The 22,885-nt window shown below is 40.9% G+C and overlaps 1 protein-coding gene across 3 annotated transcripts in view; it reads right to left on the bottom strand.

Annotated features, from left to right (window-relative positions):
• The window catches only part of NKAIN2 (sodium/potassium transporting ATPase interacting 2), a 1,596,052-nt gene that overhangs the window by 1,475,386 nt on the left and 97,781 nt on the right, over nucleotides 1–22,885 (bottom strand). The window lies entirely within an intron of this gene.

Genomic DNA, 22,885 nt, shown 5'->3' with positions numbered 1-22,885 from the left:
CTCCGGGCCGCTCCGCAATCCATGCTGGCATGGAGGGAGGCTCCCGCTGTGTGACGGCGCTCCTCGTCTGACAGTTCTTAAATAACGGGGGGCGGGGCCACCCGGTGACCCCGCCCCCCTCTGACGCACGGTGACTTGACGGGACTTCCCTGTGACATCACCTGAAGGGCCTGGTATGGAATTTAGGGGGACTCCCACGTCATTTTTTTTTTTTAATTTTGGTTCGGGGTTCCCCTTTGGGGAATTCCCATGCCATTTTTATCAATGAACTTCTATGTGTATTGTCGGCAATGCAATAGCCGCGGGTAGTTTTAAATGAGTTTTTTCCTTCAAAATGTCATTTTGCTGTCAGACTGTTCTAAACACAGGAAACATGCGCCCCTTTACAGGCATACTATAGACACCCCCCCAGGTACGAAATTTAAAGGGATATTACACTTTTATTGTTTGACTTTAAGCATTATTAAAATCACTGCTCCTGAAAAAACGGCCGTTTTTAAAACTTTTTTTTGCATTGATCCATGTCCCCTGGGGCAGGACCCAGGTCCCCAAACACTTTTTATGACAATAACTTTCATATAAGCCTTTAAAATTAGCACTTTTGATTATTCATGTTCGTGTCCCATAGACTTTAACGGTGTTCGCATGTTCGAACGAACTTTTTTCCTGTTCGCATGTTCTGGTGCGAACCGAACAGGGGGGTGTTCGGCTCATCCCTAGTACTGATACATTACCTAATTGCTGAAAGTGTTATGCTTGATTAGCATGCATACTAACTAGGGATTTCCCAAGAAATTACCAGGACTATGTTTAACTCTTACAAATCTATGATATACAGTATACAGTGTGGACGGAAAGTATTCAGACCCCCTTACATTTTTTACTCTTTGTTATATTGCAGCCATTTGCTAAAATCATTTAAGTTCATTTTTTTCCTCATTAATGTACACACAGCACCCCATATTGACAGAAAAACACAGAATTGTTGACATTTTTGCAGATTTATTAAAAAAGAAAAACTGAAATATCACATGGTCTTAAATATTCAGACCCTTTGCTGTGACATTCATATATTTAACTCAGGTGCTGTCCATTTCTTATGATCATTCTTGATGGTTCTACACCTTCATTTGAGTCCAGCTGTGTTTGATTATACTGATTGGACTTGAATAGGAAAGCCACACACCTGTCTATATAAGACCTTACAGCTCACAGTGCATGTCAGAGCAAATGAGAATCATGAGGTCAAAGGAACTGCCTGAAGTGCTCAGAGACAGAATTGTGGCAAGACACAGATCTTGCCAAGGTTACAAAAAAATTCTGCTGCACTTAAGGTTCCTAAGAGCACAGTGGCCTCCATAATCCTTAAATGGAAGATGTTTGGGATAACCAGAACCCTTCCTAGAGCCGGGGGAGAAGAGCTTTGGTGAGAGAGGTAAAGAAGAACCTAAAGATCACTGTGGCTGAGCTCCAGAGATGCAGTCGGGAGATGGGAGAAAGTTGTAGAAAGTCAACCATCACTGCAGCCCTCCACCAGTCAGGGCTTTATGACAGAGTGGCCCGACGGAAGCCTCTCCTTAGTGCAAGACACATGAAAGCCCGCATGGAGTTTGCTAAAAAACACCTGAAGGACTCAAAGATGGTGAGAAATAAGATTCTTTGATGAGACCAAGATAGAACTTTTTGGCCTTAATTCTAAGCGGTATGTGTGGAGAAAACCAGGCACTGCTCATCACCTGTCCAATACAGACCCAACAGTGAAGCATAGTGGTGGCAGCATCATCATGCTGTGGGGGTGTTTTTCAGCTGCAGGGACAGGACGACTGGTTGCAATCGAGGGAAAGATGAATGCGGCCAAGTACAGGGATATCCTGGACAAAAACCTTCTCCAGGGTGCTCAGGACCTCAGACTGGGCCGAAGGTTTACCTTCCAACAAGACAATGACCCTAAGCACAGAGCAAAAATAACAAAGGAGTGGGTTCACAACAACTCCGTGACTGTTCTTGAATGACCCAGCCAGAGCCCTGACTTAAACCCAATTGAGCATCTCTGGAGAGACCTAAAAATGTCTGTTCACCAGCGTTTACCATCCAACCTGACAGAACTGCAGAGGATCTGCAAGGAGGAATGGCAGAGGATCCCCAAATCCAGGTGTGAAAAACTTGTTGCATTTTTCCCAAAAAGACTCATGGCTGTATTAGATCAAAGGGGGGCTTTTACGAAATACTGAGCAAAGGGTTTAAACACTTAGGACCATGTGATATTTCAGTTTTTCTTTTTTAATAAATCTGCAAAAATGTCAACAATTCTGTGTTTTTCTGTCAATATGGAAAAAAATGATGAACTTAAATGATTTTAGCAAATGGATGCAATATAACAAAGAGTGAAAAATTTAAGGGGGTCTGAATACTTTCTGTCCCCACTGTACATTTTCTTATACAACATGTAGGATATCTGTTGATTTAATCAGAAAACTTGCATCCTTGTAACTTCTTGTCCTACAATTGAAATTTCAAACAATGGTGTCAACGTTCCTAGCTATCTTCTGTGATCTAAAAAATAATTTTCCTAATGGATAGGAGGAGAGGGGGAATTTTTTTGTAGTTTAGGGTGACATCACTATAGATATTGTACAGTGGATGAGCATTGTCAACCCAGGGTAGGGAGTGTGTTTGGATGAATCACCAGATGAAAATAATGGGAAAAAAGTAGCCACCAAATCCAAGGGCTGGTAAGCTGCAATATAACATAATTTTGCTTTTGGGATTAGGTGTGCTTTAACTCTTTTACTGCACTGATGGATGCTGGGAGTGTGTGCACACTCCACAAGCTGGCTGTACGCTTTCTGATGAAAGCTATTGGGTGGCTGTACACTCACCTGATTATTGAACCCTGGAACTGTGCCCTACCCCGTGTGATCCCTACTATTCTTTCTGGGCTCAACTGTCCCACCTGCGGGCTGGTACCATGGGGGATGTTACCAAGTGGAGGGGAGAAAGACCAGTGAACATGCTTTTGATGATCTCCCCTAGCTGGAAAGAATATGATGTCACTTTCTGCACTTAGTTAGCTTCAGTGGATGACAGGTGGGACATTAGGGTCTAAAAAGAGATGCCACTGATATCTAATTAAAGAGAGCAAATCACAAAGAGTTTATATCATATAGGGAACTATTTGTCCCCTATGTGATTTAAATCAAGTTTCAGTGGAAAAAAGTTGAAAAAAAAAAGTTACACCCAAGCACTAAGAAACCTCTCCAAAAAAATCTTGAATCTACCCTGCCACCACGTATGTGCAAACAAGAACATAAACGTACCAGTCAGGTGTCACTACATATGAAAATGTCACTTGCATTACACGTTACATATTGCTATGTACAGAATAAGATCATTCATTCTAGGCCCATTATTCATGGTTAACTCTAAAGTGATGACCTGTATGGGCTTTTAAAGTGTCCCCTGTGGAAACTTTAAGGTACCAAAGTTTGCCGCTGTGCAGTTTTAAAGCTTGGAATATTGGGTATCTACTGTATTTACTTTGTGCAACCTCATCTTGTACATTATACAAAAAATGGGTAATATACTGTATTTGTGTGCCATAAAATAAATTTCAGTGTATTTTGTTACTGACAATTTGTGCTTGATAAACCGTTGTCCAAATATTGTGTGACATTAAATAAAAATATATATATGGGGGGAAAGAAAAAATCCTGTAAGCCGCACATAACAGTGCCCCAATTTCACTCCACCCATGGAGCTTAGTCATGGGGATACAAAACTGGAACTATGACAGAGTGTCTGCTTTCAAAAAATATAAAATGTTTGGGGCCTCTAACTAATCTTCAGGCCTAAAATGATTTTTTGTGCAAAAATGCAAAAATAGCACTGGCAACAAATGGTTAAAATGACTCTGTCATGGGATAATTTTTGAGGCTGCCATTGCGGAACTGTCCTTTGAAAGAGTTGGTTCTCTGGCTGTCATACTTTGGCATTAGCTTTAGTTTCTATCTGATGTGTTGACAAGTATAAAAAAAAGTTATTCTAACCCTTTTTTGACACTCATTTACAGCGTGTTTGTTCTGGATCTATGATTCAAAAGTATACAAGTCTGACTTAGCAAGGCAAGTAGCATTTTCTAAAGAAGGCTAGCAATGACAGACCCATACTCTCTCCCTTTAGAGTTATTTATTTATATTTTCATGATGATAACAGTTACTGTTTCAGAACTGTTTTGCCACAGTAGAAAGATCACAGCAAGTCCTGGCAGAACAAAAATGGGCAGAAGTCTCGTTGTGCATAAATTCTTAGTGGACATAAGGAAACAGCAGAGGGTGACAAATTAAGAGCAGCATGTGTATAACGGAAAATTTATTATCAATACTTACCATAATTTTCCTTTCCTGATGGACTCCATGGCAGACTACGAGTGGGTTAACCCCACCTCCTCTCCAATGCTATAGGGCCACACTCTCATAAATTTGAGCTCACCACTAGAGACTGCGTTCTGTAACTAGCCAACTCTTAGACCAATGGGTGGGAACCCCGTCTGCCATGGAGTCCATCAGGAAAGGAAAATTACGGTAAGTATTGATAATAAATTTTCAGTTTTCCTGACAGACTCCATGGCAGACTACATGTGGGAAATAACTACCCAGTCCACATGGGTGGGTATGCTGATCAAAAGAACTGACAGGACTCTTAAACCAAAGTTCACAGAAGATAGAGATGCAGGCTCTATGCAATAATGTGACATAAAGGTATTAATGGAGGCCCATGAAGCCGCTTTACAGATGATGTCTGGAGCCAAATGCCAGGCTGCTTCCCACAAAGCCGCCATACCCCTGGTGGAATGTGCCGTCACCACCTCTGGAGGAGCCAAGCCCTTAGCACTATAAACTTGCTGGATGGACTGGATGATCCAGGCTGCAATTGTTCTGGATGAAGCTCGCTTCCCTCTGTTACTGTCAGAGTGCAAGATGGACAGATAGTCGGAGCGTCTAAAGGATGAAGTAACTTGCAGGTATTCCTTCAGGATTTCACCCACATCCAGAGGATGAACTTCAGAGGACCCCGGGGCCCTGAATGTAGATAGGACAATTTCTTGGTTCTCATGGAACACGGAAGTAACTTGCGTGTTTGAGCCAAGCATAGGGATAAGGACCACCCAGTCCGGGAAGAAAGTCAGGAAGGGTTCTTCATGACCTAAAGACCCAATCTGAGAAACCCCTTTGGCCGAAGTGATGGCAACTAGAAAGGCGGCCTTTGCGGAAAGGTCTTTGACAGAAAGAGGAGTGGATCTTGAGGAACTGAGGTCAGTCAGCGAGTCAAGAACAAGGGGAAGATCGCATTTGGGGAATCTTGGTCTTCTTTGGGGCCTGAGTCTTGTCGCCCCACGGAAAAACTGCTAGTCTAGAGGGTTAGCCGACCATGATGTTCCAGAGAGGGCTGAGACTTGGACTCTGAGCGAGCTAATGGATAAAGACAGATCTAGACTGGATTGAAGGAAGCTGAGGATACCCTGGACTTCTGGACTCCTGGACTCCTGGACTCCTGAGTACTCAATGAACTTGGCCTATATCCTCCCATAGACTTTATTCGTGCTCGCTTTCCTCGAGCTCATGAGGGTGGAAATCACTCTTGAAGCACATCTGAGAGATTCCAGCCTCTCCCCCTCAAGAACCAGACCATCAATCTCAGTAACGCCGGACAAGGGTGCAGGACTGCCCCCTGAGAAAGAAGGCACCGGGTCCCAGAAGCTGAGCTGGGTTTAGAAGGGGAAACCATGGCCTGTTCGGCTAGTAAGGTGCTATCACCTGTGTGAAAAAAGAAAACTAAAGCGCTGATGTGGATTCTCTATAAAATAGCAAAACACCAAAAAGAAATGTGTGAGCTGCAACCAACCAATTAGTGCTGTGACACCTGTTGCTATAAATCAATATAAAATATGTTGGTGTGCTTATCAAACTATCCCCATCTGTTGGAGTGGTGCTTGAATATAAAATCCTAAACCATAAAAACACCCTGATATAATCAGTAAAGTGAATAAGTGTAAATAAATATTCAATCAATAAAGTGAATAAATGCAAAAAAATTCATAAGAAAACATATACCCTGATATCACAATCAGTAAAGTGAATAGGTGCAAATAAATATAGCAATCAATAAAATGAATAAATGCAAATAGATGCATCAAAAAACAGATAAGGGAACACACATCCCTAGATATATGTAGATGAAAAAATGAGATGAGAAAAAAAAACAATAAATAGCGTCTGTTTGTGTTAATCCAGCTGAGGTCTGAATGACCAATCACTTGCCTTTGATGAACTTGCTTGTATTTTAATTCTCACAGATCACAGTTGCATGATGAATTACATTTGAAAGGTGATGATTCACATAAAAATAAAAGAAAAACCATCATTGTGCAGTATTTTGAAATGCTACAAGACTGGGCAAACAATGTAATCCACTCACATATTTGCAGTAGCTGAATCGCGTTTGTTATAATGGTCAGACAGCTTCACCGCTCACACAGCTATCGCTGTGTTTGCCGAACACTATGCGAAGATGTCACTGACTCCTTCTCCCCACACATATCATCACATGTCACGTGATTTTCTCAAGGGTAGTCATGTGAACAGCCAAGCTTCCTATTTAAGCTATGGACAGCATGTTAGTTGCCATAGTGATATCGTTAAATAAGCAAGTCATCATTCCATTTAGTCTGCATTACAGCAATACTTATTTTTAGTAATAGATTACACAATATAACTTTTAATATTACAACTTTTAAAAGACACAAGTTAAAATCAAATTTGGAATTAAGAAACATTATTCACTAAAAGAAATATTATTCACTAAAAAGATCTATTGAACACAGACTTCAGGATCCCCCCATGGTCAAACTTGGTATTTATATCCAAAGTAAATAGTAGATGACAATAATCCATAGTGCTATGCCCTCCAGTGGTGAATATTAAATATAAATCACTAGCGAGAAGCATGCGTAGATAGGTATAATTCAACCACAAATGAATTTAAAATTATTACAATACACACATCACAGCCTCCATATTATAGTTAGATAATCTTTATAATATAGGACCCTTAATACCATTCCCTCCTGTAATGAGCCATGGGAAAAAAACACTTAAAATAAATATATTTAAAAACCAAAAGAGATAAAATTTAAAAACTAAAAATTTGAAATAAAACAATTCAAATCAAAATCAATATTCAGGCCCCTCAGCGATAAAGTGCACATTTCAAAGATCCATCTGGATTCACTTTTACTTAACTCTCTGATCTTATTACTACCCCTCCAGTGGGGTTTGTACTTATCAATAGCCCAGAATTTTATGCGAGTAGGATCTTTATTATGATGTAGTGCAAAATGGCGGGATACACTGTGTTCGGGGTAGCCACTTCTAATATTTTGTATATGTTCTCGTATGCGTTTCCATAAGGGACGTTTAGTTCGTCCTATATACTGCAGTAAACATGTACACTGCAACACATACACCACCCCTTCCGTCCTGCAAGAAATGAAATCCTTGATTACATACTCTTTGTTGGTACTTGTGGAAATAAAATTTGTGCATTTTTGGCCATTAAGGTTTGTATTCCTGCATGCATAACACCTTCTGCAGGGATAAAAACCTTTTCCCTGAAAAAAGTTAGGTCATTAGACCTCTTAGGTGGATCTGGGACATTTTTTGCAACTAAGTCCCTCAGAGTTGGAGCCCTCCGGTAAGTAAAACATGGTTTCTCCGTTAAAATTGATTGCAATTGTCTGTCAGCTAAAAGAAGTGACCAATGCCTTTTAATAATCTGTTCAATTTGTTTATGTTGTGTATTAAAATTCATAATTAAGGGAATTTCTTGATATTCTTTAGACTCCTTTACTTTATCCTGTATAAATTTCTCCCGTGGAATATCATATAATTCCTGTATTTTATTTTCTATAAAGTTTTTATTATATCCTTTGCTTGTAAATTTATTTCCTATAATTTTTGCTTGTTCCAAATAATCATTTTGGCTGGAACAGTTCCTTCTCAGACGTATCAGCTGGCCTTTAGGTATGTTAATAAGCCAGGGTTCATGGTGGCAACTGTCTACCGGTATATAACTGTTCCTTTCCACGGGCTTGAAGAAAGTTTTTGTAGTTAGTATTCCCTCTTCTTGACATATTTCCAGATCAAGGAAGTGAACCTTTTCATTACTAATTTCATAAGTAAGTTTAATATTTTTCTGATTATTATTTAATTTTTAAAAAAATTGTACCAAACTATTTTCATCCCCCTTCCATATGACTATACAGTCATCTATAAACCTTCTGTAAAGGATCAAATCTTCAGGAAGGTTAGCGTATATGGCCTGTTCCTCTCACTTTGCCATAAATATATTTGCAACACTTGGTGCATACTTAGCACCCATCCCAATGCCATTCAATTGCCTATAATATTCATGTTTATTCCAGAAATAATTGTGTTGCAAGCCAAAAGCCAAACACCTCAGAATAAATCTCTTTTATTTTGAGATCAAATTAGTAAACTTATCTAGAGCCCATTTAGTAGATTGAATGGCTTCATCATGATCTATTATCGTATACAGCAATGATACATCTGCTGTGGCTATTAAATACTTTTGTTGGGGTACCAAATCCATTTCATTTAGTATCTGAATAAGGTGCTTTGTATCTCTCAAGTACACATATGTTTGTGGTACTAAAGGCTGTATAAATTTATCTACATATTCTCCCAGTCTAGAGTTTATAGATTGTATTCCATTAATTATAGACCTTCCTGGAGGATTTAGTGGATTCTTGTGGATCTTTGGTACTGTATATATAATGGGCACCCTGCACACCTCAGGTACCAAATATTTTGACAAAACAACAATTGCTGCCCCTTTATCAGCGGGTCTAATCACGACTTGTTTGGTTTGCTCCAATTCCCTAATTCCTCTTTTGATAGCTTGAGGCTCATGTATTTTTTTAATTTTCAGTTTCTCGAGGTCTTGTATGACCATCCTGTTAAAAATCTCTATATGCTCATTATTATGAACCGGCGGGTTGAATAGCAATTTATTTCTCAGTTGGCTATGCACAATTTCTTCTGATATATCCGATCTTCCATTTTGAATATTTGGGGTCTCGTTTAGCATGTATTTTTTTATATTTAATCTCCTTGTATATTTCTGAATATCAACATACACTTCAAATTTATTAAGATTCCGTTTAGGGGCATACTTCAATCCTTGATCTAATGTCAGCATTTCTGATCTTGTTAGTTCTATTCCACTCAAATTAAGGATGCCTTCCCCTACTATTCTCTTTTTCTTTTGGACCTTCCATCCTCCACGACATCCTCTTTTGAGTTTGGACTTCTTGCATTTAGCATTTTGTCATGCCTTGTTAGGGGTCCGTACGTTCCAACATTGATCTAAAAAAGACCGTGACTGTTCATCACCTCAATAGGCTCTTAGGGCCTCATACCTATTTTGAGTGGGGATCGGACATCTTCTGGAGTCATACTGATATTGATTATAATGGTTGTGATTTTGATGGCCATAACTTTGATGTTGAGGGTAGTCTCTATCATCTCTTCCTTCTGTCCAATCCTGATTTTGGTAATTATAGTTCCTTTGATTTTCATGACCATAGTTGCCTGAATTTCCATAGTTACTATACAGTTGATTTGGATGTTTCTGATTGTTTCTATTTCCATTTTTCCAAAATGGCTTTCTTGGTGATTTATTCTTATTTTTATTCCTCCACCAAGGTTTAGGTGTTCTTGGGCCATTATTTTCATCCCTATAGACTCTACCCTGTTCATTAGGGGTCTCTCTATAATATCTTTGTTCTTCAGGTGACCTAAATCTTCTTTCGGGTGATTTATATGATTGGTTCCTTCTTGGGTTTACAATTCTAACCTCCCTTTCAGGTGATGAAGAAATAGAGCCTCCCTTGCCTTCTTTCAAATTAAGCTGCCATTTGAAAGTTTTTTTCCAATTTATAGTCATTTATGTCTCTTAAATACTTTCTTTTTTCCGTTTGCTTTAATTCACTATCCTTCTGTTCCAATACTTTATTTAACTGTTTTGTTAGTACTCCAAATGATGCTGACTCCTTTTGCGCTTCTAATACTACTTTGCAATCTGCGATTTTTGGATTAATTATTGCTAATTTCTTTTGTTTCCTTTTTAATACAAAATGCAACACCTCCATACCCTTCTCATTAAAAAACTTATACCATTTTTCTACTGAGTCTGGGTCTAATAGTCCATCATTTATGGGGACATCCCACCTTGAAGGGTAATCCAACAAGGTAATATAAAGAAGAGTTATGTGAACTTATATTAACTGCTTGCCGACCGGCGCACACCGATGTACGTCAGCACAATGGCATGGCTAGGCAAAAGGACGTACCTGTAAGTACTTTTGAAATTGCCGCCGTGCCATTGCGTGCGCGCCGCCGGCGGCACGTACACGTGCCGGCCAGGAGCTCCATGAAGTGGTTAAAAGGAAGTATGAAGAATATTCTAACCAAGAAGGAAGATAAATATTTGGTACCTGAGGTGTGCAGGGTGCCCATTATATATACAGTACCAAAGATCCACAAGAATCCACTAAATCCTCCAGGAAGGCCTATAATTAATGGAATACAATCTATAAACTCTAGACTGGGAGAATATGTAGATAAATTTATACAGCCTTTAGTACCACAAACATGTGCGTACTTGAGAGATACAAAGCACCTTATTCAGATACTAAATGAAACGGATTTGGTACCCCAACAAAAGTATTTAATAGCCACAGCAGATGTATCATTGCTGTATACGATAATAGATCATGATGAAGCCATTCAATCTACTAAATGGGCTCTAGATAAGTTTACTAATTTGATCTCGAAACAAAAGAGATTTATTCTGAGGTGTTTGGCTTTTGGCTTGCAACACAATTATTTTTGGAATAATAATGAATATTATAGGCAATTGAATGGCATTGGGATGGGTGCTAAGTATGCACCAAGTGTTGCAAATATATTTATGGCAAAGTGGGAGGAACAGGCCATATACGCTGACCTTCCTGAAGATTTGATCCCTTACAGAAGGTTTATAGATGACTGCATAGTCATATGGAAGGGGGATGAAAATAGTTTGGTACAATTTTTAAAAAATTAAATAATAATCAGAAAAATATTAAACTTACTTATGAAATTAGTAATGAAAAGGTTCACTTCCTTGATCTGGAAATATGTCAAGAAGAGGGAATACTAACTACAAAAACTTTCTTCAAACCTGTGGAAAGGAACAGCAACATAAACAAATTGAACAGATTTGGTCACTTCTTTTAGCTGACAGACAATTGCAATCGATTTTACCGGAGAAACCACGCTTTACTTACCGGAGGGCTCCAACTCTGAGAGACTTAGTTGCAAAAAATGTCTCAGATCCACCTAAGAGGTCTAATGACCTAACTTTTTTTCAGGGAAAAGGTTTTTATCCCTGCAGAAGGTGTTATGCATGCAGGAATAGAAACCATAATGGCCAAAAATGCACAAATTTTATTTCCACAAGTACCAACAAAGAGTATGTAATCAAGGATTTCATTTCTTGCAGGACGGAAGGGGTGGTGTATGTGTTGCAGTGTACATGTTTACTGCAGTATATAGGACGAACTAAACGCCCCTTATGGAAACGCATACGGGAACATATACAAAATATTAGAAGTGGCTACCCCAAACACAGTGTATCCCGCCATTTTGCACTACATCATAATAAAGATTCTACTCACATAAAATTCTGGGCTATTGATAAGTACAAACCCCACTGGAGGGGTAGTAATAAGATCAGAGAGTTAAGTAAAAGTGAATCCAGATGGATCTTTGAAATGTGCACTTTATTGCCGAGGGGCCTGAATATTGATTTTGACTTGAATTGTTTTATTTCAGATTTTTAGTTTTTAAATTTGATCTCTTTTGGTTTTTAAATATATTTATTTTAAGTGTTTTTTTTCCCATGGCTCATTACAGGAGGGAATGGTATTAAGGGTCCTATATTATAAAGATTATCTAACTATAATATGGAGGCTGTGATGTGTGTATTGTAATAATTTTAAATTCGTTTGTGGTTGAATTATACCTATCTACGCATACTTCTCGTTAGTGATGTTATATTTAATACTCACCACTGGAGGGCATAGCACTATGAATTATTGTCATCTACTATTTACTTTGGATATAAATACAGAGTTTGACCATGGGGGATCCTGAAGTCTGTGTTCAATAGATCTTTTTAGTGAATAATGTTTCTTTTAGTGAATAATGTTTCTTAATTCCAAATTTGATTTTAACTTGTGTCTTCTAAAAGTTGTATTATTAAAAGTTATATTGTGTAATCTATTACTAAAAATAAGTATTGCTGTAATGCAGACTCAATGGAAAGATGACTTGCTTATTTACCGATATCACTATGGCAACTAACATGCTGTCCATAGCTTAAATAGGAAGCTTGGCTGTTCACATGACTACCCTTGAGAAAGTCACGTGACATGTGATGACGTGGGGAGAAGGAGTCAGTGACATCTTCGCATAGTGTTCAGCAAAAACAGCGATAGCTGTATGAGTGGTGAAGCTGTCTGACCATTATAACAAAAGCGATTCAGCTACTGCAAATATGTGAGTGGATTAAATTGTTTGCCCAGTCTTGTAGCATTTCAAAATACTGCACAATGATGGTTTTTCTTTTATTTTTTTGTGAATCATCACCTTTCAAATGTAATTCATCATGCAACTGTGATCTGTGAGAATTAAAATACAAGCAAGTTCATCAAAGGCAAGTGATTGGACATTCAGACCTCAGCTGGATTAATACAAAGAGACACTATTTATTGTTTTTTGGTTTGTTTTTTCCCATCTACACATATCTAGGGATGTGTGTTCCCTTATCTGTTTTTTGATGCATCTATTTGCATTTATTCATTTTATTGATTGCTATATTTATTTGCACCTATTCACTTTACTGATTGTGATATCAGGGTATATGTTTTCTTATGAATTTTTTTGCATTTATTCACTTTATTGATTGAATATTTATTTGCACTTATTCACTTTACTGATTATATCAGGGTGTTTTTATGGTTTAGGATTTTATATATAAGCACCACTCCAACAGATGGGGATAGTTTGATAAGCACACCAACATATTTTATATTGAAGGTGCTATCACCACCACATCAAGCAATTCCGTATGGAGTCTCCATAAAAACCTGAGGATAATCAGTATGCCCTGTTGAAGCTCCACTGATTTGTCAAGGCATCCACCCTGAAGGACTGGCTGCAATGGCCCCGTGTGTAATACTTCTTGATCTTGAAGTTGCAGGGGGATGCAAATGGGTCCACTTCGGGATTGACTCCCAAAGACAGGATCCATTCGAACATCTGCACATGAAGAGACCATTCGTTGCTGTCTATGTGTGAGACAGGAGGTCCGCTTGGACATTCTGGACTCCGGGGATGAAAATCGCTGAAATATTGGCCAATGATGGGCTTGATTTCCTGGAGCAGTGTGGAGCTCCGAGTGTCCCCTTGCCTCTTCACATAGGAGACCGCTGTGGAGTTGTCCATTCTCAGTAAACAGACTCCCCTTTCAGGAGATGAGTAAACAATTGAAGGGCACACCAGGCTGCCCGTAGTTCCAGGATGTTTGAGCCGGGTTGTGAAGACGGGCATCCCACTTGCCTTGTACAAGTTCTGACCTGCAAAGAGCTCCCCAACTGGTCCCGCTGGCATTGGTCGTGACTGTGACCCATGAGACAGGGGCAATGGAGTGACAGGTGAGCAGATTTCTGTGCTGAAGCCACCAGAAAAGACTGTCCCTCATCACTGAGGCTATGTAAATGGACTGATTGCCATCCCCCGAGTTCCACTGATGGAGAAACCCTGTCTGGAAAGGGCGTAACCTCCACAGGGACCATTTGACCATGGAGATCGTAGAGACCATTGTGCCAATAATTTTTAGGCATTGTGAGGCCTTTAGGAGTGAGAATCTCAGAGCCCCTGAGATTATCCCTCTGGTGACTGTGATTTCCTCCACTGGGAGAGAGATGGTGCTTTCCACCATGTCGAACTGGGCCCCTAGGTATATCAGTCGCTGAACTGGTTCCAGATGGCTTTTCTCTAAGTTTAGGAGCCAACCAAACTCCAGCAGTGTGGTGATAACCTGCTCTCTGTGGATCAATAGGTGCTCCTTGTCTTGGGGCAGTAACAGAAGGTCCTTGCGATAGTGGTACAACCATATCCCTTTTGTTCTGGTGAGGGCCATTATGGCCAGAAGAACTTTTGAAAAGACTCAGGTTGAGCTTGTCAACCCAAAAGGGAGGCAAGTGAACTGTAGATGAACTTGTCAGACTCTGAACCGGAGGTATTTGCGGAACTCCTCTGCCATAGACCCATGAAAATAGGCATCTTTTAAGTCGATTGAGATTAGTCAATTGCCTGGCTGCACGGCTTGTTGGATGGTAGACAAAGTTTCCATCTTGAACCTTTCCTATTTTATTAACTTGTTTAGGTAAGTTAGATCTATCATGGGGCACCATGAACCGTTTTTCTTCTGCACAAGGAAGAGAGGGGCATATACCCCTTGGAACTCTTCACTATTGGGACAGGCAGCGCAGCTCCTTGGACTATTAGCGAGTCCACGTAGGACAGTAACACCTGCTTCTTTTCTTATGACTGTGGTAGCAGGGTGGAAATAAATCTGGGGGGAGGAGTACTGATGAAGGTCCATGTGCCCCCACACCTGGGCGAGCCCAATCTCAAAACGACTTAGCCAGCTCTCGACCACTGGACGCCTGGCTCTTATCAGACTTTCGGAAGGATGTCTGACCTCTGCTCCAATTCTTTCTGAAATCTTGGCTGGGCCTGTAAGAGCTTACTTGCCTTGAATGTTCAGTACTGCGTCTTCTGCTCTGAAGCCTCTACTGACCAAACAGATGCCTATCCCGGGGCAGGAAACCCAATTTTCCACCTGTAGCTCAGGCTATGGTGCTATCCAGCCTGTTACCAAACAACGAGGGCCCCTCAAAGGGGATCCTACACCAGGCCTGCTTAGATGCTGGATCAGCAAGCCAAGGGCGCAACCATAGGGCCCACTTAGCCATGACTGAGGATAACATGTTCTGGGTCAATAGGCGGATCAGGTCGATAGAAGCCTCCCCCAGGAATGCCACTACTAGCTTCAATTCCTGGACTGCTGAGCCCCTGACCAGATCTTCTGAAACACCCTTGAGCACGGAGTCTATGTTCTCTGTCCAGGCCTCCATGGCCTTGGACATGGCCACAAGGGCCAAAGCGGGTTTGCAAGCCATGCCGGCTAACCTGTAAATCCTCTTCAGGTCTCGATCTATTCTTCTCTCAAGCTCATCTTTGAAGGATACCGCATCTTCCAAGGGAAGAGTGACATGCTTGGCCAGTCGCATCAGAGCTGCATCTACGAGGGGAGCTTTTTTCCAGATATTTCACTTCCTTAGCCTTGAAGGGGTATAACCTGGAGGCTTTACCTGACATAGAGGTCTTCTTATCTATCTTACTCCATTCCTCGTCAATATTATCCTTTAATTCAGAAAGGAGTGGAAAATTGGAACGTTCCTTCCCCAGATGCCTAAAGAGCTTCTTCTGCTTAGCCGGGCGAGTGGAAGCATGTTTCCACTTAAGGGCCTCCTTGACCGCTTTAGTAGTGGGGAAACCAGGGTGAAATTGAATCCTCCGACAAACTCCTCTCCCTCCATCTCGCTGTCCGAGGAATCATGGGAGGCATTATAAGGCTGGCATGGGCCCGGATCCTCCTGGGCCTCATCAGCCAGGAAGCCAGATAGAGTGGTAGACTGGCTCCATGTGTGGGTTGTATCCCACTCCTTTAGGGATTGCTGCACCACACACTTAACAAGAGACTCCTTCTGTTGGTTTTCCATCTCTTTTTCTCCAACCTCTCGGGCATAACATGGGTCACACAGTGACTTGCCCTCTGGGATTCGTGTCCCACATCCCCAGTAGGTTCTGCGATCAGAGCAGCTGTCATGACGGTGGGTGCGGTGTCTGGAGGAGAAATGGGAACATCTCCTCTGCTGATTGGTCCTGGACAGAGCGTCACATCTGGACCTGGAAGAAGAATGTTGATATTGATGTTGCGGCCTGGCAAGGTCTCTGTCGTCTGGTCCAAGATGACGATCTGACCTAGAAGGGTTGAACAGAGTAAAGGGAGGGTAGGGAAAAAACCACAAAGGCATGCTGTTAGGACATCTGTCCATCCATGAACAATCCTGAACAATCCTGGCCCACTCACGTACCTTGAGCATGAGGGCTGGCCACATGAAGTCGGTGATCTGTCCATAGTGCCGCAGAGAAAGACCGGGCTTAAAGACCCACAGCTTGTAGAACAAAAAATGGACGGTCCTGGGACAGGAGGACAGAGAGATACATGGTGACCAGAGAAAACCAGGTTACTGTCTCTTTAAGAGTCGCTGCTGTCCCGCAAAGCACAGACCAGAGCTAGTGCTTACCTCCTGTAAGGTGCCCGGGGCTTGGGAAAGCTGCTGCACACTGCCCGCAGGGAATCCCACAGAAGCAGAGGCTGACAGACTTTTTAAAACCCCCACCCGGGTGACGTCATTGCCTTGTCCTCCGCTGGGGCCTGCACTACATCGACTTGTCGGCAAGCGCCTGCACGGTTGTTGGGCCTTCCGCCGAGCCGCGCATGTGTGAACCAAGCCTGTGTGAAACCAAGATTCACCCGAGGCCTCACGCATGCACAGAAGCTCACCGCGGCCGCGACCCAGAAAAAAGACGGTGCTCTGGAACGCAGAAACGCTCCAGGCGCCATGAGGGGCCAGAAAGGAGCCAAAAGAAGGGAGGACGAGGGGAAAGACCACATACATAAACATAAGTACTGCCATGGAGGATAAATTGAAGAATCTCGACCTTGCCAGCCGTGTTAAACGTCTCCTCCTGGGCATACGCAGGCTGCTCCCCACCACTGGGGCATACATGCCTGAAGCCACTCACCCACCCATGGCTGGGCCCTGGGCTCTCCACAACGCTCACTTGATATGCCAGACATTGGACCGCTCAGAGCTCTTTCAACAGGTTCGGACATGAGGAAACATAAGTGTACATCTTATAGGTCCAAGAGGAGGACAAAAAAGTAACGCAGTCTCTAGTGGTGAGCTCAAATTTATGGGAGTGGGGTCCTATAGCATTGGAGAGGAGGCGGGGTTAACCCACTCATAGTCTGCCAAGGAGTCTGTCAGGAAAACATTTTTATTTTAAAAGATAAATGACAACTCACTTGATAAAAACAGGTAAAAAAGCATATCTCCTTCCACAATGCAGTAATAGTAGTGATGAGCTTCATGGTATACTGTCATCAATGTAAGTGCTGTTACAGCCACCAGCTGAATGGATGAGCACTGAAAGCCTTGAGAAAGGAGCAGTGATGCTCAGAAACCTATAGCCATGCCCTCAATTTTGGTCCTCTTAGATGTGACATCACTTCTGGTCCTGCACCCTCCAAGCTTTCCTCTGTGCTTTTGGCACTTCCAGGTTTAGCTTTCAGTGCTCATCCATGCAGCTGGTGGACGTACATGAAATGACAGTACACCACTGGGCTCACCGTTACCATTACTGCATTGTGGAAAGAGATATGTTTTTTACCTGTTTTATCAAGTGAGTTACCATTTATCTTTTATAATAACAATGTTATACACATGCTGAACTTAGTTCGGCACCCTCTGCTGTTTCCTTATGTTTCCTTCAGAGATCACTTAAGGCTCATCGAGGAGTTACCACTAGTGTTTATGGACACACAAAAAAAAAAAACGTTCCTATGGACTATAATGCCATTTTAGCACTCCAGCAATTTTAACCTTGAACTTTTTTGCTATTTACCAAAATAATTAAGCAGTTGTATTTGGGTATATACAACTTCATATTGCACAATTTTCTCATTTATTTGTTTATTCTTAGTGAGCCATCTTACCATTAAAGAGTCCTGACCAGCAAAAATGATCACAAGAGTGACATTTGCAAACTCATTAACACTCACATGAAAAGAATAATATCCCTCCTTTAAGAAACTGTTTATATACTTATTTTCTTATATTGTTTCACCTAAGCACTATAGTAAATTGCGCAATAACTAGTTGGTTTAACCACTTGACCACTGGGCACTTAAACCCCCTTATAACCAGACCAATTTTCAGCTTTCAGTGCTTTCACAATTTGAATGACAATTACTCAGTCATGCAATACTGTACCTATATGAAATTTGTGTGCTTTTTTTCACACAAATAGAGCTTTCTTTTGGTGGTATTTAATCACTGCTGAGTTCTTTATTTTTTGCGCTATAAAAGAAAAAAGACCGAAAATTCTGTAAAAAAATGCATTTTTCTTCGTTTCTGTTATAAAATTTTGCAAGTTAGTAATTTTTCTTCATATATTTTGGCCAAAATTTATACAGCTACATATCTTTGGTAAAAATAACCCAAATTGTTGTATATTATTTGGTCTTTGTGAAAGTTATAGAGTCCAAAAGCTATAGTGCAAATCTCTAAAAATTGATCACACCTGAAGTACTGAGACCCTAACATGCCAGAAAAGTACAAATACCCCCCAAATGACCCCTTTTTGGAAAGAAGAAATTTCATTTAGAAAGATGCATGATGAGTTTTTTGAAGTTGTCATTTTTTCCCACAATTCTTTGCAAATTCAAGATTTTTTTTCTTTTTTTTTCACAAAATTGTCATATTAGCAGGTTATTTCTCACACACAGCATATGCATACCACAAATTACACCCCAAAACACATTCTGCTATTACTCCCGAGTATGGCGATACCACATGTGTGTTTACTTTTACACAGCGTGGCCACATACAGAGGCCCAACATGCACGGAGCACCTTCAGGGGTTCTGGAGCACCCAGGGCAATTCAGACATTTCTCTCCTACATGTAAAAATCATCATTTATTTGCTAGAAAATTACATAGAACCCCAAAACATTATATATGTTTTTTTATCAAAGACCCTAGAGAATACAATGGTGGTCATTGCAACTTTTTATCTCGCAAGATATTTGCGCAGCAATTTTTCAAACACTTTTTTTGGGAAAAAAAACAGTTTTGTGCTTTAAAAAAAACAAAACAGTAAAGTTGGCCCAATGTTTTTACATAATGTGAAAGATGAAGTTATGCAGAGTAAATAGATGCCTAACATGTCACCTTTCAAAATTGCACACGCTCATGGAATGGCTCCAAAGTTCGCTACTTAAAAATCCCCATAGGCGACGCTTTAAAATTTTTTATTGGTTACATGTTTTGAGTTACAGAGGAGATCTAGGACCAAAATTATTGCTCTCGCTCTACCAATCGCAGCGATACTTCACATGTGTGGTTTGAAGACTGTTTTCATATGTGGGCGGGACTTACGTATGCGTTCGCTTCTGCATGCAAGCACACGGGGACAGGGGCACTTTGAAAATATTTTTTTTTATTGTTCATTTTACTTTATTTTAGTTTGATGCTTTTTTCCAAAAAATAGATTTTTTGATCACTTTTATTCCTATCACATGGAAGGTAAACATCCCTTGTAATAGGAATATGGCATTACAGGTCCTCTTTACAGTGAGATATGGGGTCAATAAGACCCCACATCTCACCTCTAGGCTGGGAAGCCTGAAATAAAAAATAAAAAAATGATCCTGGCTTCGATCGTAGCGGTGAGTTGGTAGAAGCACCTGAGGGCGGCGGGAGGCGGGACGTCCCCTCTCGCCTCCTGTAAGAATGATCAAGCAGTGGAACAGCTGCTATGATCATTCTTATGGTGTAGGGAATCGCCGGCTGAAAAAGCTGATATCTGAATGATGCCTGTAGCTGCAGGCATCATTCAGATATCCCTGCACAAATTCAAGGACGTCATATGATGGCCGGCGGGTGGGAAGTGGTTAAAACGCATTTTTTTTTAACACAAAGTTGTCCATTTATACAATATTTCTAACACATAGCATGTACATACCAAAAATGACACCTCAAAATAGATTCTCATACTCCTCCTGAGTATGGCGATACCACATGTGTGAGACTTCCACAGCCTGGCCACATACAGAGGCCAAGTACAGCCGAGTATGGCTGAGCATGGCAGAGTATGACTGAGCATGGCTGGGTATGGCTGAGTATGGCAGGGTTTTGCAGGGTATGGCTGGGTATGGCAGAGCATGTGAGGATATCACCGTGTATTGCAGAGTATGGCTGGGTATCACTGAGTATTGCAGAGTATGGCTGGGTATCAAGGAATATTGCAGAGTATGGCTGGGTATAGCAGAGTATGGCTGGGTATTGCAGAGTATGGCTGGGTATCACCGAGTATTGCAGAGTATGGCTGGGTATTGCAGACTATAGCTGGGTATTGCAGAGTATGGCAGAGTATGGCTGGGTATTGCAGAGTATTGCAGAGTATGGTATGGTATTGTAGAGTATGGCAGGGTATGGCTGGGTATTGCAGAGTATGGCAGGGTATGGCTGGGTATTGCAGAGTATTGTGGGGTATGGCAGAGTATGGCTGGGTATTGCAGAGTATGGCTGGGTATTTCAGAGTATGGCTGAGTATTGCAGAGTATGGCATGGTATTGCAGAGTATGGCAGGGTATTGCAGAGTATGGCATGGTATTGCAGGGTATGGCAGAGTATTGCAGGATATTGCAGAGTATTGTGGGGTATTGCAGAGTATTGCAGGGTATTGCAGAGTATTGCAGAGTATTGTGGGGTATTGCAGAGTATTGCGGGGTATTGCAGGGTATTGCAGAGTATGGCAGGGTATTGCAGAGTATGGCAGGGTATTGCAGAGTATTGCAGGGTATTGCAGGGCATTGCGATCACATGGTAAACAGTCGTGATCAGCAGCCGTTTACCGTGATCCTCTGGACCCGGCAGTCACGGATGTTCTCGGGTGCGCGCCTCAGTAGGCATGCGAGAGCTGGATTCTGGGAGGACGTCATAGTACGCCCTCCCAGAGTTAAGCAACCGCCCTGTAGCCATCATTCAGCTATGGGCCGGTTGCTAAGTGGTTAAAATGTTTCTTGTACTGAACATATCCGAAGCATCCTTTGCTGCATAGAAACCAATAACTTGGTGCCAAAAAAATTGGTATATGAGCGGGATAGGCAATCAGGTCTACACCTAAAGCTAACATGCTGCACATATGCGTGTGAGAGCAGAACCCGGTGACCAAAGTAACTGTTTGACCCCTATTCTCACATATGCTTGTCACTATATTGAAACAGCTGCTCTAAGACCTTTTTTAGGTTTTCTACAGCATGAGTACAATAATAAAGTCAGCATATTGACAGTGATAGTAAAGATTTTACAGTGTTTGATATGCATATTCAGTCACTTTTGCAATGAATGAACTCACCCATTAGAGCAAAAAATGAATGAGTTGTTTTCAAACAAAGCAATTTTTCAGTATAATGCCTCCTTAATTGCCAGTTAAATGTCTAAACAGAGACAGAGTCAATAGTATACATGGTGCCAGTAATGACAATGCTGTTTAATGGAAGCAATTTTATTTTCTTTGTTATAATTAGATATATAAAATGTTGATTCTAAGTAAAAATATGTATTGTGCTTAAAATTATATGTACCTTTTCTTTGATGTTCCAGCTATTAATATATAATTGCCAATGAATTCTCCATTTGATAATCTTTCAGAGATTTTCATTTGCCATTTGTGTCTCTTTTTAAAAAAAAACTACAATGTAGTAAATATACTTCCTTTGTCCTTTCCAAGATATAGCTTGTTTCCTGGTGGACGGTGTGACTCCTACCAATGGCTGCTGTGTCACTACTGAGTAATGTAGTGACATAGAGGGTGGTGAAAGAAACCAAAGTATGCAACAGGCATTGCAATTCCTGCTAGCTATGTATTATAGCTATGTTTTTTTTTGTTTTTTTCTTTCATTGCATGGTGTTCTTTGTCAAGTGCAAAGTCTGGGTAAAGCTTATAGCAAGTGCAATTTCCCTGCAAAGTTAACAGCCTATACAAGGGAACTTGCACTTGCTAGGAACTTTACCTATACAAATCAAGACCATAGTAACTGGTGGCAGGAACCACAGGCCGCAGCAGGAGACACACTGTCTAACACACCGGGAAGAGTTGGAGGGAGTGATTCCCATTGGTTGCCTGAAAGTTAGTATTAAATTGTTACCCCAACATTTCATATTCCTGATATGTGTCTGCTGTACCATGTACTTGTATGAAAAGTTATTCTGTTCTCTTTGTATTCCTTCCTTTGTGTGAAATCCCTGGTGTTCCTGACAGTCCCTCTGCTTTCCTATTAAAAACTGTGCAGACCACACCATTGTCAGTTCTCTAGCTGTAATGTTGTTCTCCTTCAATGATCATTCTTGTCCTGACACCCCCCCCCACCCCCCCCACACACACGCAGCCTTTCACTGGGAAGCTCAGCGGCTGCTGATTCTCCTCCCCAGGCTCTTATGCAGCAGAGAACAGAGGGGGCAGAGGATATATGGTCACGTATAAAAAAAGGGGAAAAAAGTATTTATATATATAATTTTATTTCATATCTATACACAAAAATGTTGCCTTTAATTTCTATTTTAAACAGATTGAGTTGTTGTCCAAGGTAATAATTTACAATAACTTTAAGCTGATTCTTTTACAGGGTTGTGCTGTTTTATTTTTAATACAATAATTCAAAATTTCTTCAGCATGAGCCAATTCCAGTAATTATTTATTAGTATGATTTAAATTATTATTATGTTGAATTACCAAAATTCTTCTGAGTTTTAAATTGGCCATTGATTGATCAAAATTCA

This window comes from Aquarana catesbeiana, linkage group LG04, assembly GCF_042186555.1.
Source record: "Aquarana catesbeiana isolate 2022-GZ linkage group LG04, ASM4218655v1, whole genome shotgun sequence".
Classification (NCBI taxonomy): Eukaryota; Metazoa; Chordata; class Amphibia; order Anura; family Ranidae; genus Aquarana; species Aquarana catesbeiana.
The sequence above is the reverse complement of the archived record's forward strand: the minus strand, read 5'-3'. Positions and strand labels throughout refer to the sequence as shown.